This window comes from Orcinus orca, chromosome 7 (genome assembly GCF_937001465.1).
Source record: "Orcinus orca chromosome 7, mOrcOrc1.1, whole genome shotgun sequence".
In the NCBI taxonomy this organism is placed as follows: domain Eukaryota; kingdom Metazoa; phylum Chordata; class Mammalia; order Artiodactyla; family Delphinidae; genus Orcinus; species Orcinus orca.
In genome coordinates this window covers 119,241,230-119,258,948 of record NC_064565.1, presented here as the reverse complement: position 1 = coordinate 119,258,948, position 17,719 = coordinate 119,241,230, and the positions used below count along the sequence as shown (strand labels likewise).

Sequence of the window (17,719 nt, the reverse complement as noted above, 5' to 3'; positions counted from 1 at the left end):
TTTTGCACCCACACTTTTCTGCACCTCTTCCCGTCTCCCTTCTGCCCTGCAGACCCCTCCACACCAACCCCAGTGTACCATTGACATATCTGACACTCTTCCCATCTCAGCAGCTCCTTGGCCTGTGTGGGAGGTGGCTTCTGCTGGCATCTGCCCTGACTCTCTCCATCTGTCTCTCCCTGGATGAACTGTTCCCTCCAGTGGCCCTCTGGACACTTCAGTCCGGCCAGGAGCCCCTGCTCTCCTCCAGCACCCCTTCCTGTGGGATGCGCTCACCTGAAGGCTGGTGGTCTCTCTGTTACAGGAGATACCCCCCACCTTTCTTCACTTCTGATGTCTGAGCCTCACTACTGATGCTCCTTTTCCCCACAGAAAACAGTAATCAATGGGCAAAAAGACCTGGATTCCATTTCCGATCTGCTTTTCAGACCAGGAACTCCTGTAATTTCCCTGAACCTTAACTTTCACTTCTATGAAGTGGGGACAGTCCCCTGTGCCTGCAAATGTCACAAAGGCAGAATGAGACAGCCTATGTAGATGTGCCTGGCAGATGCCCAGATGCCAGTGTAAATACTCAGATCCACACAGAGGAGCGACGAGAACCAGAAATGGCATCTCTGTGGATAAATAAGAAATACTTATATCTTTAAAATTTTTAAAGCGAATTAACCATTTAGCTAAAAAAATTGGGAGTTAAAACAGAGGTAGAGTTAAATTTGATAATTACAATAAATATAAATGGCCTAAGCACTTCAAAGAAAAGGCAGAAACTGTCAGACTGGATAAAAAAACTAGACCAGACTTTAAGCTGTCCACAAGAAATGCACTTTAAATATAAACGTAGAGCAAAAGTTACAATATTAAAAGGGGATACCATGTAAACTCTAATCATAAGAAAGCTGGAGTGGGTATATTAATGCTAGGCAAAGTGACTTCAGAGTGAAGAATATTGTCAGGAATACACAGGAACATTTTATCATGATAAAGGGCTGATGCATCAGGAGGCTATAACAAATCTAAATAAATGAAAGAAGAACTGGAAGAGGTGAAAGTTCAAACAAACCCACTATGATAGTTGAAGAGTTGATGATCCCCTCTTGTGACAGATGGAACAAGTAGACAGAAGATCAGTAAGGATACTGAGAACTCAAGAGAACTCAAGCAGCCCTATCAAACAATTTGACCCACAAAATTTAATAAGCACTCCACCCAAGAGCCACAGAACATATTCTTTGCAGGAAGAGGTCTCCAAATATACAAAACCTGATAGAGGATAGAGGTTGCTCCACAGGTCAATAGAGAAAGGATTTAATGATGATGCTGGGAAATTTGGTGTTCACATGGAAAAAAATAAAATAAAATAAGCTCCCAACTCACAGGATACCCTAAGATAAAATCTAGGTGAATTAATCTTAATTGTGGAAAAGAAATCTTTAAAATTTTATATGAAAATACAGGGAGATATTTAGTGACTTTGCAGTAAGGAATGATTTACTAAGGAAGACTTAGAAAAGGCACACCATAAAGGACAAAATTGATCAATCTGATTGCATTAAAAGTACAAACTATACATTAAAGGACATCATAATAAATTTAAGAAAACACCACCACATGGAAATAGATATCTGTACCACAAATATGGTCAAAGGATAAAAATCCAATCTATGTCAAGAAGCCCTACAACCAATATTAAATAATAAACAGTACAAAAATTGGTTGTAAGGTGATTAATGAGAGAATATCCAAAGGTAAACAAATCTGAAAATATTATCAATATTTCAGATAATAATCAGAGAAATGCAAATTAAACTACAATAAAATTCCATACCCACAAGATCCACAGAAAGTCTCATTATTCCAAATGCTGCAGAAGATGTAGAGGAAAAAGAGCCTTTAGGCATTGCTGTTGGTAGTGTAAGTTGATATAATCCCTTCAGACAATAAATTGCCAACATCTAGTGAATATGAAAATGCATGTTACCAATAATGGGACAATTCCACTCCTGGATATACATATATATGTGACTTAGAGAAACTTTAAGTGCATAAGAAGAATTTTCAGCACTGTTTTTTCCTAACAGTATTACATTTTTCTTAGAGATATAGACACATATATAATAAAAGTGTATAGAACCTCATGGTGAGGATAAACATCCAATCCAGGACGATAATCATCTTTTGGAGGGGTGCTGAAGGAAAACAGGGTGCTGAAGGAGGGGTGCTGAAGGAAGACAGGGTCAGGGTGTCTTCAACTATATGTTTAACATTTTATTTCATGGACACATATTTTATTATTCTTAACTTCTTATGTCTGAAATTTTGCATAAATTTCAGTTATTGCAAATACTTTTGAAACTTTGTATAGATAACTACATTAATTATAAAAGTGTTGTTAATGTGAAAAATCACTGACTTTTAAATTATATTTGTTGGTGTAAAAGATTCTGCATTAAGTTTACCAAGCTTCCCTTAAATGTGTACTATAAAGTTTTATGTGCTAAAAAGGGGAAGAAGGTAAAGAAATGAGGCTCATCTCATGATCTTTTGGCTAAAACCATATTTCTCAAAGTGTGGACTGAGGTTCCTGAAGGTCCCTGAGACCTTCTCAGGAGACTTTGAGGTCACAACTATTTTCTTAATAATAAGATGTTACTCTTTTTTCACAGTGTTGACATTTACATTGCTGGTGCAAAGGAAGTGACAGGTGACACTGCAGGTGCTGTGCTTTGAATCAGCGCTGGTAGTCTCTTGTGCCTCTGAACTGGGCACTCAAAGGTGAGGCCTTTCCCTTGACAGTGTTCTGCATGGAACGACAAAATTATGAGTTCTACTAAATCTCGATGTTTGAGGAGCCCGTCTTGTTAATATCCTTACAAGGTGGAAAGTGCACACACAACACTTCTCTGCAAACTGCAGCACAGTATTTGTGCTTTTCAGGAAAAGCCTGGGTGACTGAGTCGGCAGCTGAACTGCCCTTTTCTGTGGAACATCATTTTTACTTGAAAGAACAACTTGCAGACAAACTAGTTAGTCTTTATCATTTCGCAGACACCATGAAAATGAATGAAGTGAACTGGTCATTCCAAAGGAAGCCACTGACGGTATTTGCTACCAATGATAAAATGTGAACTTTCAAGTGGAAATTAGAATTTTGGAAAATGTGTATCTATCTACCACGCAACCCTTCATAGCTTCCCATTCCTTAAAGAATTTTCTGATAAGATGGCTGGTGATATCAGCAAATGTGTTTTCTTGGATATTGTATAATGAAATGTGTCTACATTTGAAACTCCACAGAACTCAGTGAACCATATTTTCCAAGTGACCAAGACATGATGTTACAAAATCAGGCAAAGGCAAAAGATCCATTCGAAGAAAAAGAGAAACCAATGCACTTTAATGTAACAGAAGAAAAAGTTTACTGATAGTGTTTCAGATTCCACATTGCAACTGACCGTCAAGAAATTGTCAAGTTTGCTATAGTGTCAAAGAAGAATACCTACAATTATATGAAGAAACTGTCGGGAGAGTTGTTGTTTGTTGGACAACCCGTCTGCCGGCTTTTCTCCACGTCCTTCAACCAAAAAACATATTCACCTGATGGTTATAGAAACAGGTGTGAGAGCACAGCTGCCATCTATCAGGTCAGACTTTGGGGAGATCTGGTAAAATTATAAAGCAGCACCACTATTTTTATTTATTTTTTTAATGGAAATACAGTTGCTTTCCTAAGCAAATTATTTATATTAACATGTAACAGGTTTATTATTGTTATTTTTAGGGAACAAATAAGTATTTTGGATGCTTAATTTTAATTTCTAATATGGTAAATATTGACAGATATAACCTATATGAACAAAAGCTCTTTGAGGTAATTTTTAAGTGTATAAAGAGGCCCAAGACCAAAACAGTTGCTAATCTCTGGGACAAAGCACACCTGCATGTCAAATGTCTTATAACTGTGAACACAAGTCTTCACAGACAAACATCTCTGAAAACACAATGAGGGAAACGAATGTTTTCTAGAAACATGTTTACAATGTATTTCAGGGCCTGAGTGTGTGGGTGTAGAAATTCATGTTTAATTGCGTGGAATAAAGTTGTTCAGAGGATAAGTTTTGGAGGGGGTGTGTTAAACAGTCATAGTTTTATTTCTGGTAGAGAAAAAAATACTGATATTTCTTTTTATTTAAAATATTTAGGTTGGATACACCAGCCATATTGAAACATGACATCGCTAACTTAGCGCTGAGTAAGAAAGAAGGGGGATCGCGTACTTTTCTTGGAAGGGGCGGGGCCTCAGGCCTGCTGGAAGGATGCTTGGTGGACCAGGGACAATACCCTGTGGCCTTGGACCTCAGCCTGGCATAGAGCCACCTCCAAGGCTCCAGTGGGCCTTTCACATCAACTGTGGCCAAGCATTTCCTTTTGTTGGTGCTCTAACTAGAATTCAAACTAAAGGCTCACACATCCATCCATTCATTGATTCAGATATTTACCAAATACTGATTGACATCCCTGCCCATTGTACATTATGTGGGCGCTGGAAATATCGATCTCCACAAGGAATTGACTCTATGGGGGAAAATCAGATAACAAGCAATAGATGAAGTAGTTTAATTCTAGGCATCAGTAGGGAAATCGTGAATGAGAGCTGCCTTTGTTGGCGTGGGCAGAAGAGGCCTCTCTCTGGGTGGACCTCTGACATTGAGAGAGGGTGGCTATGAGCTTCTGGGGACAGCGTTCCAGGCTAAGGGGACAAAAGGTGGGGTGGATGTACAAGCTGGAGGCCATTGGGGGTTCTGAGATGTTGGGCTGTGTGACCAGGTCAAATGCCAGCAAACAGACCCGACACGGTCTGAAGGTGAGCGGAGGGGGCCTGAGGGTCTGTGGAGAAGCAGAGCCCGGGAGGAGCCCTCTGCCTCATGGTCCCCACAGGCAGCCTGCACCGTGGAAGGTCCCTGAGCATGTCTGGGTTGTTTCCAGGAACTCTTATCTCACCACTTTGCACGCCTATCAGAATGGCTAAAATAAAAATAGTGACAACACTAAATGCTGGTGAGGATGCCAAGAAAGTGGACCCTTCGTCCATTGCCGCTGGGGGTGTAAAGGGGGACAGTTGTTCTGCAATAAAATATGGCAGTTCCTTACCAAACCGAACATGCGACTACACATGACCCAACCATGAACTCCTGGACATCTATCCCAGAGAAATGAAGACCATGTTCCCGCAAAAGCCTGTACCTTGATGTGCATATCAGCTTTGCTCATAAGAACCCCAAATTGGAAATAACACAGACGCCCATTAACAACGTGCATGGTAAGTAGCCTGAGGTTCCTCCGCGCTTCATAAACTCTTGATCCACAATAAAAAGGAAGAACTATTGGTACAAAAGCTTGAATGATCTCAAAGCAGTTATGCTGAGTGGAAAAAGCCAGTCTCAGAAGGTTACATAGTGTGTAACCCGCTTACAATGATGAGATTACAGAGACGGGAGAGCAGATAGTGGCGACGGGGCTTAGGGAGCAGGAGGGAGGTGGTGAGGCTGTGGAAGGAGCCCGAGGGAGCCTGTGCTGGTGGATTCCGGAACCTACACGTGCGATTAAATTCATAGAACTAAATACCCTCATGGGGCGGGTGGGCATGTGAAACTGGCAACTCTGCGTCCCTGGGTGTTTTGTATTGATGTCAATTTCGTGGTTATGATATGATACTCTAGTCACCCAAGATGTTACCTTTGGGGGAAAGTGGGTGGAGGGTGCGGGGGTCTCTCTCTGCCGTTTCTTTTTCTTTCTTACAACTGCATGTGAATCTACATTTACCTCTAAATAAAAATGGTTTTTGTTTGTTTAAAAATGACTAAGACAAAGCAGTGGATTTCACGCTGTCGCCATGGAGAGCGCTCAGCTCCACCAGGCAGTGGAGAGCAGTACAGAAGGGAGGCTCTGGACCAGCCGTCGCCCAGGGCTTCACTCCTCGGCTCCTGGCTCGTGCGGGGCTGGGGGCCCCCGACCAGAAAGTGTGTCTACCTGTCTCCCTCCTGCCCTATCGCTCGGGCAGGCCTCAGGCTCTGTCACCGAACACTCCAGGCTCAGCGCTGGACAGGACCGTGTGAGTGGGACAGGGGAGGGCCGGGGAGTGTGGACACGGCCTCAGGACCTGCTCCCCAAGCCCAGGCGGCCACTTCTCCTGCCCACGTTCTCATGGGTCTCCCACACCCCCCTCCGCCACCGCCTTCCAGACCATTCCGAAGACCCCAGCTCTGATCTTGGTACCAAACTACGAGGAACACTTGACCAAAAACTGGCTGAAACCTTCTCAGCATTGTCAAGGGCACATCCTGGTGCCAAGAGGGAGAACTCAAACCACTGTCCTCTTTGGTTTGCAAAGAATGAAATTTTCAAGGAATAAGTGAGACTCGTTCAGCAGGGTCCATATTATTTTTCCTTCTAAGCCCTGCGTGGGTTTAGAAGCGAAGGGAACCTCCCAAAGCACAGTATGGATTTGCCAAGCCACAGGCACTTAAAAACCAATTTTAGACCTTTGCCAAACCCCTAAATTCCAAGGAACACTTTGATGCCTATTAAAGCCCTGTAAAGTCAGACCACGTGTAAAGGGGCTTTGGACCCATTTCCTAGGTTCTGTGGGTGTCATGTGTCTGCTCAGCAAGGCGGCGTGTGCTCAGCCTGTGCTGGCCCCGCGGATGGAGAGGGCGTCGAGAACCCAGCCTCGCAGCGGGTCCGTGGCCCAGGCTCTGTGACCCAGGAAGGCTGCAGCCCTGAACTCCGGGGTGGCCCCTGGCTCCTTGGTTTTCCCCGGAGAGGGTTTAATCCCACCTGGCCTTGGTTTCCTTGTCTACAGAGAGGTGACCTGCTTAGCAGAGGCTCTGGTGCCTAGTAGGTTTGAAGAAAACTACTGCTCTCGCCCTCTGCCCCTGAAGCCTTGGGTTTGAATTTTCACTGAAAAATTGCCCACAGGCCCATGTAAAACACCACTTGTGCTTATAACTTGCCTCTTTTCTATGAACGTCAAAGTACTGCACTCTGTGAATCCCCACGGGCTCTGTCTTCCCCAGGGATTGCTATGGGAACGTCGTCTGTGGGATGAGGGTCTGGCTGCGCTGCCTGAGAGCCTGCTCCATGGAGGCAGGGCTGAGAACTCGGCCGGTCCCGTGCCACCTGAGTGACTTGTCGCCAGTGAGATGTCAAAGTAGACCAGGGACAAAAGATAAATAAGCGTGGTCTCTGGACCTCAAAACAGGCACTCAGCTTCCTCCTGCCCAGTAGGCTCATCTGCAGATCAGTCTCTGCCTGCCTTCCCCCTAGAGGTTTGCGTCTTTCATCACAGGTGCGGAAACGCACTCAAAGACGCAAAGGGCCTTGGTGGCAGCCGAAACCCAAGAAACGGTCTCCACTGCATCTTGGCAGGTCCCAGACGAGCCCGTGGGCCAGGTCCCACTCTCCTGCCATCTCTCATCCCCTGCCTCTCTCCGTGTGGAGGCTGCTGCCCCACATGCCTCGCAGTCCTGACGTCCATTTCAAGGCCTCCATCTCCCAGGTTCACTTCCAGCCAACCTTAGACAATTGCCATGGCTGTGGAGATGAGTGAGGAAAAAGAGGGGGACCCTCTGCACCACACACATTAGGAAAAAGGTGGAGGGAAGGGGGAGCTATTCCCCAAAGGGAGAAGGATGCAATTCCTAGAGGAAAGAAAGTAATGCCAGACCAAAAATAAATACCAATAAATAAATAAATACCCAGATGCACACCACACACCAGACAGGAGGTGTGGGAGCGGTTTGTCAAATGCGAGAGACTATATCCATCTTCAAAGAAGATATGAACAAGGCCAATAAGCACATGAAAAGAGCCTCAATGTCATTGGCCGTCAGGGAAATGCACAGACACTAGGATGCCACAGACACTGAGATGCCACAGACACTAGGACGTAGCTACTTTAGGACCCAGTTCGACAGCTCCTCAGAGAGTTAACCAGTTACCATGTGACCCAGCAATTCTGCTCCTAGGTATATACTCAGAAGAAATGAAAACATTGATCCACACGAACACCTGTACACAAGTGTCTGTAGCAGCGTTTAGAGTAGAGGCAAAAAGTGGAAACAACCCAAATGTCCATCAGCTGATGAATGGATAAACAGAATATGGTATGCACAGAACAGAATATTATTCAATCACAGGAAGGAATAAAGGGCTGCTGTGTGCTACAATGTGAATGAAACTTGGAAACACGGTTAGCTGAAAGAAGCCAGTAGCAAGAGATGCTGTATTATGTGATTCAATTTATATGAAATGTCCAGAACGGGCGAATCCATAGACACAGAAGGTGGGTCAGTGTTTACCTAGGACTGGGGAGGGTGGGAAGGATGGGAACATTGCGGGGGTGACACGGTTTCTTTGGGGGGTGATAAAAATGGTCTAAAATTGACAGGGGTGACGGTCACACCACTCTAGAAATACACAAAAGGTCATTGAATTGTGTACTTTAAATGGGTGAATTGTGTGTGAATTGGATCCCCATAAAGCTGTGAACAAAAACAGAAAGATGCCCCTCGCCTGTAAGTCTGTTCATTAGCCTCCCCAGGTCCTAGTCATCACCCAGGTCCCAGCTCCGATTCTGGCCCTGCCAGGAGGCCCCTAGCAGCTGAAGCCTGTAGGGCTCTCTCTCCTCAGCTTTTGCACCCTCTGCTCTTTGCTTGGTCCTGCATACAGTTTGCCTGCACTGCTCAGACGCGCCCAGGTAAGAGCAGCTGGCCCTGGACCCCTGGTGTGGGTGTGAGGAAGCAGATACTCCTGTACTTTCCCCATGCCGGCCCAACGCTGGTCCAGTTTAGAGGGGACCATTCTCGTTTCAGTGACCATCAAACTTTCACCAGCAGTCAGGGCTGCCTTAAACGAGGGCCTGGGAGCCTCCACCTGTGTGTCCATAGAACTCAATGCCACCCCCCTCCCCAGGAGGAGCTCTGATATCAGCTCTCCAGGAAAGGAAACCTTTTCATCCGTATTATTATGGAGAATATGGATATCGTTATTATCCATAAAGTTACTCAAGGTTATGCACTCTCCATTCTCCTACTGAATACATCACACATTTTTCCTGCTTCTTCATAATCTTGAGAATCACAGGAGAAGAAATATAATATTCAATCCGTTCAGTGTACCATAAATTACCTACCATTCCCCGACCGATAGGTGTCCAGTGTGCCTTGTAAGTTGGATAATTCTGCAATAGACGTCTTTACACATAGGCTTTTGCCATTTTTGGAATTTTCTTTCAGGACGACTTCCCAGAAATGTCACCGGGAGGTCAAACGGAACAAACAATTTTATGATTCTTGTTATGTGCTGCCAGATGCTTTTCCAAGCAGCTTGTCTGCTTTGCAGTGCCCAGGAGCACGGGAGTGGGCAGGTAGGAGGCTCTCGATACAGTGCTAGGCTACCTACAGCACAGAGGGTCGCTCCTGCTGAGGGGTTTTGGAGATGATCTACAAGGGGCCTTAGCAGCAGGTCTGGGGGATAATTCAAGCTGAGCGCAGAGTGGGCAGGCTTGGAAGGGAGAAAGCAGGTGTCCAATCTAGACTGGCTCTTTCTCCAGGCTGGTGGGAGGCAGGGCTCCCTGCAGGGGCTCTAGGAGATTCACGCTAGAAAAGCAGATCACTCTAGGGAATAGGCACCTGGGCTAATTCTGATTCACTAGGTTTTTCTCAAAACAACCGAGAGCTCGCCCCTTGACCCGCTTATTCATTCATCCTACAATTTCCGAGACCCATGGGACCCTACAGGGGTATCACTCAGGAGGTACATACACAAACAGTCCCTTGACGGCCAGCAGCAGTAGCAGATTATAACCCATAGAATAATGTAAGAATCCATGAGATATACCAATTCAAAAGTAAAGGAGTAAATGAACAAGGGGGAAGGAAAGGCTCTTCCCTGCAGTAGAAGGTGAGTTAATAAATGGAAGGGGTGACAGACTTCGAGAACCACGGCTCTGCAGCATCACCATTAGCACTGATTCAGCCTGGAGTCTCCAGTGACTGCTGGGATGACTGGTGGAAACTTGACCCCAGCTTACCAAGTGCCTCCCGATGTGCTGTGCCACCCACAACCTCACCTCCGGGGTGGACCTGCCCAAATACATCCTCCGGATTCAACCCTGGGGCCACCCTGCAAATACCTACCCCATACTCTCCAGGACTGTCAAGTTCAGGGGAAGATAGAGGGGCTGAAGAACCATTCCAGAAAAGAATGAGCCTAAAAGGGCATGAAATTCAGCCCAACATGTGATCCTGGACTGGACCCTGGACTGAGGAAAATGACCACAAAAGGAAATATAGGATAGCTAGCAAATAGGAATATGAACTCCAGATCACTTACGAGTATTGTATTCTTACTTCATTTCCTGTTAAGAATATCTCTATTCTCAGGAAATATACAAAAAATATTTAGGGGAAAGACGTGGTGTTTGTAATTTATCCCAAATAGTTTAGGAGAGAAGTATCTATCATCTATCTATCTATTTATCTATCTATCTATCTATCTATCTATCTATCATTGAGGATGATAGACCCAAATGGGGAAAATATTTGTAATTGAGGAACTTGGGTAAAGGGCGTAAAGGAGTTCTATGTACCACTTTTTCAAAGTAGTGATACTGATGGATTCTATAAGAGTATTGGTTTCAAAGAGCAAGAAATAATAATTGCTTACATGGACATAACACTTAAAGATTTCAGGATATTTTTATACCCATTTGAACGGTGTGTGATCTAGGTCAACACTGTTTTGCAGTTGTGGAAAGGAGAGGTGAAGTGATTTGCTCAGGGCGATATAGATAATATGGGGCAGAGCTGGGTCTCTGCTGTAATTCTGGTTCATGATATGATGAGTCACTAGCATGGGTTACCACTGGCTCCTGCCCCCAAATCAGTCTCAGTGATGCAGCAAAAAGCAGAGGCAAGTTGGTGAGTCCATAAAAAATAAATAAATAAATAAAACCTCGAGAACCTCTGGGTACTTGGGCTTCTGGGTAAGTGAGTAGAGGGAGGAATGATGCCCTAGAGTAGAAAAAGGGTAGATTCTGGTGATGGGATATGAGGAAGGGAGTTCTCACTGTGTGCCCTTGCCTCTTCCCCTGGGCACTGGGCAATAATTTTCTGCCCCTAACCACTGTAAGAGGTGTCAGCTTCTACATGGTTTACACTAAGAATCAGCAGACCAGCGCTCCCACCGTAGCAACTAGGGAAATTTACAGTTATAAAGACATTGGACAGCCATGGGAGTACAAAGGACCAGACAAATTAAATTCCAGAGCAGGCAAGTGCATTGAGGAGAGCGTCTTCTAGTTTCTTAGAAGAAAACGTAGGCAGGATACTCTTTGACATCAGTCTTAGCAATATTCTTTCTGGATCTGTCTCTTCAGGCTGGGAAATGAAAGCAAAAATAAACACATGGGATTACCTCAAACTAAAAAGCTGTTTCACAGCAAAGGAAACCATCAACAAAATGAGAAGGCAGCCTACTGAATGGGAGAAAATATTTTCAAACAATATTTGTAGTAAGGGGTTAATATCCAAAATATACCAAGAAAACAACAACAACGACAACAACAACTCATACAACTCAAGATTAATAAAAACGGGCAGAGGACATGAATAGACATTTTTCCCAGGAAAACATACAGATGGACAACAGACACATGAGAAGATAGATACTCAACATCACTAGTCATCAGGGAAATGCAAATCAAAACCATAGGGAGATATTATCTCACATCTGTCAGAATGGCTCTCATCAAAAAGACAGCAAATAATAAGTGTTGGCAAGGATTTGGAAAAAAGGGAACCCTTCTGCACTATTGCTGGGAATGTAGATTGGTGCAGCCACTGTGGCAAACAGTATGGAGGATCCTCAAAAAATTAAAAACAGAACTATCATATGATCCAGCAATTTCACTTCTGGGTATTTTCCCAAAGAAAACAAAAACAGTAATTTGAAAAGATATATGCAGTCCAATGCTCACTGAAGCATTATTTACAATAGCCAAGATATGGAAGCAGCCTAAATGTCCATCCACAGACACAAATGGATAGAGAAGATGTGATATTTTTATATAATAGAATATTACTCAGCAATAAAAAAGAATGAAATCTTGCCATTTGCAACAACATGGAAGGATCTAGAGGGTATCATGCTAAGTGAAATAAGCCAGACAGAGGGAGACAGATATGCCAAGTGTGACTTTATTTACGTGTGTAATCTAAAAACAGAACAAACAGAACAAAGCAAAACCAGATTCATTGAGAGAAGAAATGGGTGGCCGCCAGCGGGGAAGAGGGTGGGGGATTGGGTGAAGTAGGTGAAGGGGATTTAGAGGTACAAAATTTTGGTTATAAAATACATAAATCGTGGGGATGTAATATACAGAAAAAGGAATATTATCAATAATATTGTAAAAACTTTGTATGAGGACAGATGGTTATTAGGCTTACTACGGTGATCATTTTATAACGTATGCAAATATCAAATCACTGTGTGGTACACATGAAATTAACATAATATTGTTATATTTCAATTTTTAAAAATTCAAGAGCAGGCAGAGCCATTCCTAGGTGAGCTGCAATCACCAACCATTTACTTTCCTAAGGGCATTTTCTGAGTCTGGGTAGAGGCTAGTGTTGGGGCTTGCCTAGGCAGAGGGACTGTCCTGGGGAAAAGATAAGTTCATGAATATTTTGAAAATCATGTTGGATGGCGTGAGAGATTAGAATCTAGAGGAGACCAAGAGATGTAGCTGTTTTCTCCTGCAGATTCCTTGCTGAGTATCGGGGTGCAGAGATGGAGCAGCTGGGCTGGAAAGGCAGTAAGATCTCCACCTCCTTTGCTAGGGACACCCCCTGTCAGACTTGGTGATAGTTAATTTTACGGGTCAACTTGACTGGATCTGAAGATGCCCAGATATATGATTAAGCATTCTTTCTGGGTGTGTCTGCCAGGGTGTTTCTGGATGAGATTGGCATTGGACTTGGTGGACTCAGTAAAGTAGATGGCCCTCCCGCATGTGAAGACCCTCTCCAACACTGTGAAGGCTTAAATAGAACAAAAAGGCAGAGGAAGAAATTTGGCCCTTTTCTATCTGCCTTGTTGCTTGAGCTGGGACATCTCCTATGAGTCAATTCCTCTCAATAAGTCTCCTTTTCTATCCTATTTGTTCTGTTTCTCTGGAGAACCCAGACTAACACAGGCATCATCCTTCAGACTTGGAAAACACAAATGTGGATGAATTCTAATGCTGCAACCCAGTCTTGAACCAGCTCAATTTCTAATTAGGTTGAGGTGATTATTTTTATCTGGGGGCGGGGAAGGGGAATCCTCAGAGGAACAGTCATATCAACTTTAGTCTCTATTGTTTTTGTATGCACAATGTCTGGTCTACAATCAAAACTTACATGAATATGAAGTATGAAAATACGAGTAATGATTGCTAAAAAGCAGTCAATAAAATAGATCAATAGATGATCCAGACACTGGGGTTAACACACAAAGATTTAACATTAACAAGTACCAATATGTCAACCACAATCTGGGAGAGATGCACTAAGTGGCTAAAAAGATGGAGAATTTCAAAAAAGGATTAGAATCTATTAAAAAAGATCAACTAGACATTGTAAGTGAAAATACAGTACCTAAAATTAAACTCATTGAATAAATTTGAGAGCGGACAGGGTACAGCAGAAGACAAGATTAGTGGACTGAAAGAAAAGACTAGAAAAAACAGACCTGAATCCAAGTCAACTGGATCAACCTACTTATATTTGGAGTCTCAGAAGGAGAGAGGTGGAGGGGAGGGTGAAGCAGAAGTTGTATTGGAAGAGCTCATGGCTGAGATTTTCCAAGACTGATGTCAGACTTCAATCCACTGATTCCAGAAGCTTTGTGGAGCCCCATTCAGTCTGTGTGAGAAGAGAAGCCATCCCAGGGCTAGCGGGGGTGGTGGGGTAAATCAAGGACTCTGCTACACTCTCACTGGGATGATGAACAGTTCAAAACAGGTCCTTCCAGACTTTCCAGCCACCTAGCACTCCTTTCTCTCTGCTCAGGTGTTAGGCAATCACAGCAGGGAGGCAGTTCTTGAATAAGACCAGTGCCAAGGAGGAGACATGATGTGTAACACTAGACGCTCTTCACCATGAGATGCACCCTCCTTCCACCCCACAAAATCGTCAAAGCAGACCAAGTTCTTACATGAGCTTTATCTTCTCCCCTCAGGTACCCATTCCCAGGAAAGATAGAGAAGATCTCAGGAAAGCATAATCTCTCAGCAAAAGTAATGAGACTTCCTAGGAATACAACTTCTATAAAGAGAAAGACAACAGAATGAGAAAGAAATTCATACTAGATGAAGCAGAATCAATGGAACAAGGATTCCATTTATTCCATTAAAGCAGAACAAGAAGCTTTAAAAAGGCTGTTCAATCCCTTCTAAGAAATAAGAAGGCCAGTGGGGAGGGAATATTGGGAAGATGAAAGAACAAGAAGTTATACAGAAAAAAACCAAGGAGGTAGTTTTTTACTTATTTATTTTAAAAAATATCAGTAGCTAAGTTAAATGTGAAAATGAATTTAACTTGAGATTAGTAAATAAAAAGACCAGTCTTAGGAATTCTCTAAATGAAACAATGAAGATATGAAAAGGATTTTTCATAGTAGAAAGTCAAGCAATACAGAAGACTGAAGAACTGTCTTTTCAGACGTTAGGGTCCCAGAAGGGAGAAAACAATTAGGATGAGGGAGACAATATTTGAAAAATTATTGACCAAGAATTTCCCAGATTTGAGGAATATGTACAATCTCAATAAGCGGGGGAAAGAGCCAGCCACATCTCAACACACTACAGTGAAATTTATGGACATTAAGGAGATGAAATTATAAAACTTCCAATGAGAAAATAAACAGTAATTTTTAAAGGAACACCAATCAGATTGACACCATATTTATCAATGACAAAACTGGACGCAGAAAGATGGTAGAGTGATAGTTTCCATATCAAAGGACCACAATCTTTAAACTCATAATTTTATAGCCAGCTAAGCTATCATTTACACACTGGCAAAATAAGGATATTTTCAGACGCCTAAGGAAGTCCTCAGAAATTTTATTACACAAAGACTCTTTTGGAGACATTTAAAAAGAGCCCTACAGCAAGAAAAGAAATGAACTGTAGAATATTGGACCTCTGAGTGACCACATCACTTACTAAAGCAAGGACTAAGACAAAACAAACAAAAAAGTATATCTGTAATAAACTATAGTCAAAATTCTAGATGATACCCACATGCTATAGGGCAGGGGGTTGGTGTAGGAGAGTCCAGTAAAGAGATAGATACTGATAAATTTAAGAACTGATAAAGAGAATAAGCATTACTATTAAAAAGAATGAGCAGTTGGGAATCTAAAGTAGTTACTATTATTGTTGCTTATTCTTATTAATTATTGTTTCCAATCCCTCTCCCCCAACCCCAAACCCTATTACGAGTTAAGTGCTAATCGATAAGGAATTGACTTCTGTAAAGGGTTCAAAGGAATTCATCTCTGAGGAGGTCACCAGGCTCGGGGTAAGAAGAGACTGCTTGATTAAACTGCGACAGGCGCGGCGGGCTGGTTGTGGGCTTCCTCCGTCTCAAGCATTCATGGGTTAGTTCCCCCAGTCGCTTTCATCTTCTGAAGCCTAAGTCGGCTACACCTTCCTCCTTCCTTCCGCCAGTAGCCGTGTCCTTGCAACTCCGCCACCATGTTCGAGGCGCGCCTGGTCCAGGGCTCCATCTTGAAGAAGGTGCTTGAGGCACCTAAGGACCTCATCAATGAGGCCTTCTGGGATTCTGGGACATCAGCTCGAGTGGCATGAACCTGCAGAGCATGGACTCTTCCCATGTCTCCTTGATGCAGCTCACCCTGCGCTCTGAGGGCTTCGGCAGGTACCGCTGCAACCGCAACTTGGCCATGGGCGTGAACCTCACCAGCACGTCCAAAATACTGTAATGTGCTGGCAATGAAGACATCATTACACTAAGGGCTGAAGATAACGCGGACGCCTTGGCACTAGTATTTGAAGCTCCAAATCAAGAAAAGGTTTCAGATTATGAAATGAAGTTAATGGATTTAGATGTCGAACAGCTTGGAATTCCAGAACAAGAGTGCAGCTGTGTAGTAAAAACGCCTTCTGGTGAATTTGCACGTATATGCCGAGATCTCAGTCATATTGGAGATGCTGTTGTAATTTCCTGTGCAAAAGATGGAGTGAAATTTTCTGCAAGTGGAGAACTTGGAAATGGAAATATTAAGTTGTCACAAATGAGGAATGTTGATAAAGAAGGGGAAGCTGTTACCATAGAGATGAATGACCCAGTTCAGCTAACTTTTGCACTGAGGTACCTGAACTTCTTTACAAAAGCCACTCCACTCTCTCCTACAGTAACGCTCAGTATGTCTGCAGATGTACCCCTCGTCGTAGAGTATAAAATTGCTGATATGGGACATTTAAAGTACTATTTGGCTCCCAAGATTGAGGATGAAGAAGGATCTTAGACATTCTTAAAATTCAAATTCAAGGAAATAAAACTAAGCTCTTTGAGAACTGCTTCTGAGATGCCAGCACATACTTAAGTCTCTTTTGTCTTTGTACCTCTGAGTACATATGTAGATATTGTTTTCTGTAAATAACTTTTTTTTTTCTCCATTCTCTACAATTTGTTCAAAGAGTAAAGTCCAAAGTTAAATCTGGTCTTGTTAACCTAGTAATACTTTGCCTCACCTAGGAATACTCCTTATAATTTTTATAAACAAAAGAGTTTCGACTCTAAATGCAGTTTTAAGTATTGTTTTCAATTTAAATAAAAGTCATTTGAATTTCAAGCATCACAGGACACTGCCTTCATTTGGACCCCGATGGTTGCAAGTATCCTAGAAAATTCACAATTCCAGCAGCTCATGTAAAAGCTTATCTTTTCAGTCTAGAGCAGGTTGATATGACATTAGATATAGTGATTACAAGTATTCCAGATACAGCAGGGGACAAAGTATTTTGGGGGATTCATTTGCCAAACTTATTTTGGTGTTATGACTTGAGCTCAAGAAATGAAAAGGGGAGAGTAGAACAAATATATAATATTTTGTCATTTTTGTAGCAGAAGCTAACACTTTACAGAAGCTTAATGTACCCAAGGTTCCGTCAGCTTTGTAAGACTCGCACTGTTACAGGGCAGTGTTTCATTAGCCCAGGGAACCTTGTAGAGGAGCCTTGGAAGTTTTAGTAGCTCTGATAGGTCCCAAGAATTACGTTTATGCAAAAATAATTTCTCTAGCATAAGTAGCCTTTTGTGGGGACTTATTCCCTTAAAGGATGAAGGTGGCTTAAATTCCATGGATGTTGGAGTCAACCAAGAAAGTGAAAAAGACCCAGCAGCAATTGTGCTCCTAGCTCACAAGTTGGCATATGCTGCATATTGAGAATTCCTTTATCGTAGTCCCTTTTGCTGGTGTATTTTGTGTTTGGTAGATTAAATGACAGATTTCTGTTGTACTTGCAGCGATGATAGAACTCACTGTATCCAGTAGGTAACTATTCATTACCTTCTGTGTGCCTGGGGTTGGAGAAGGATATTGACTGCAGAGGGGCCTGGTGGAAACTTCTGGAGTGATGAAA

The 17,719-nt window shown here is 43.0% G+C and overlaps 1 pseudogene; it reads left to right on the top strand.

Moving 5' to 3' along the window:
* The first annotated feature begins 15,808 nt into the window (after positions 1-15,808).
* On the top strand, positions 15,809-16,809 carry LOC101269425 (proliferating cell nuclear antigen-like; annotated as a pseudogene).
* Positions 16,810-17,719: the final 910 nt, after the last annotated feature.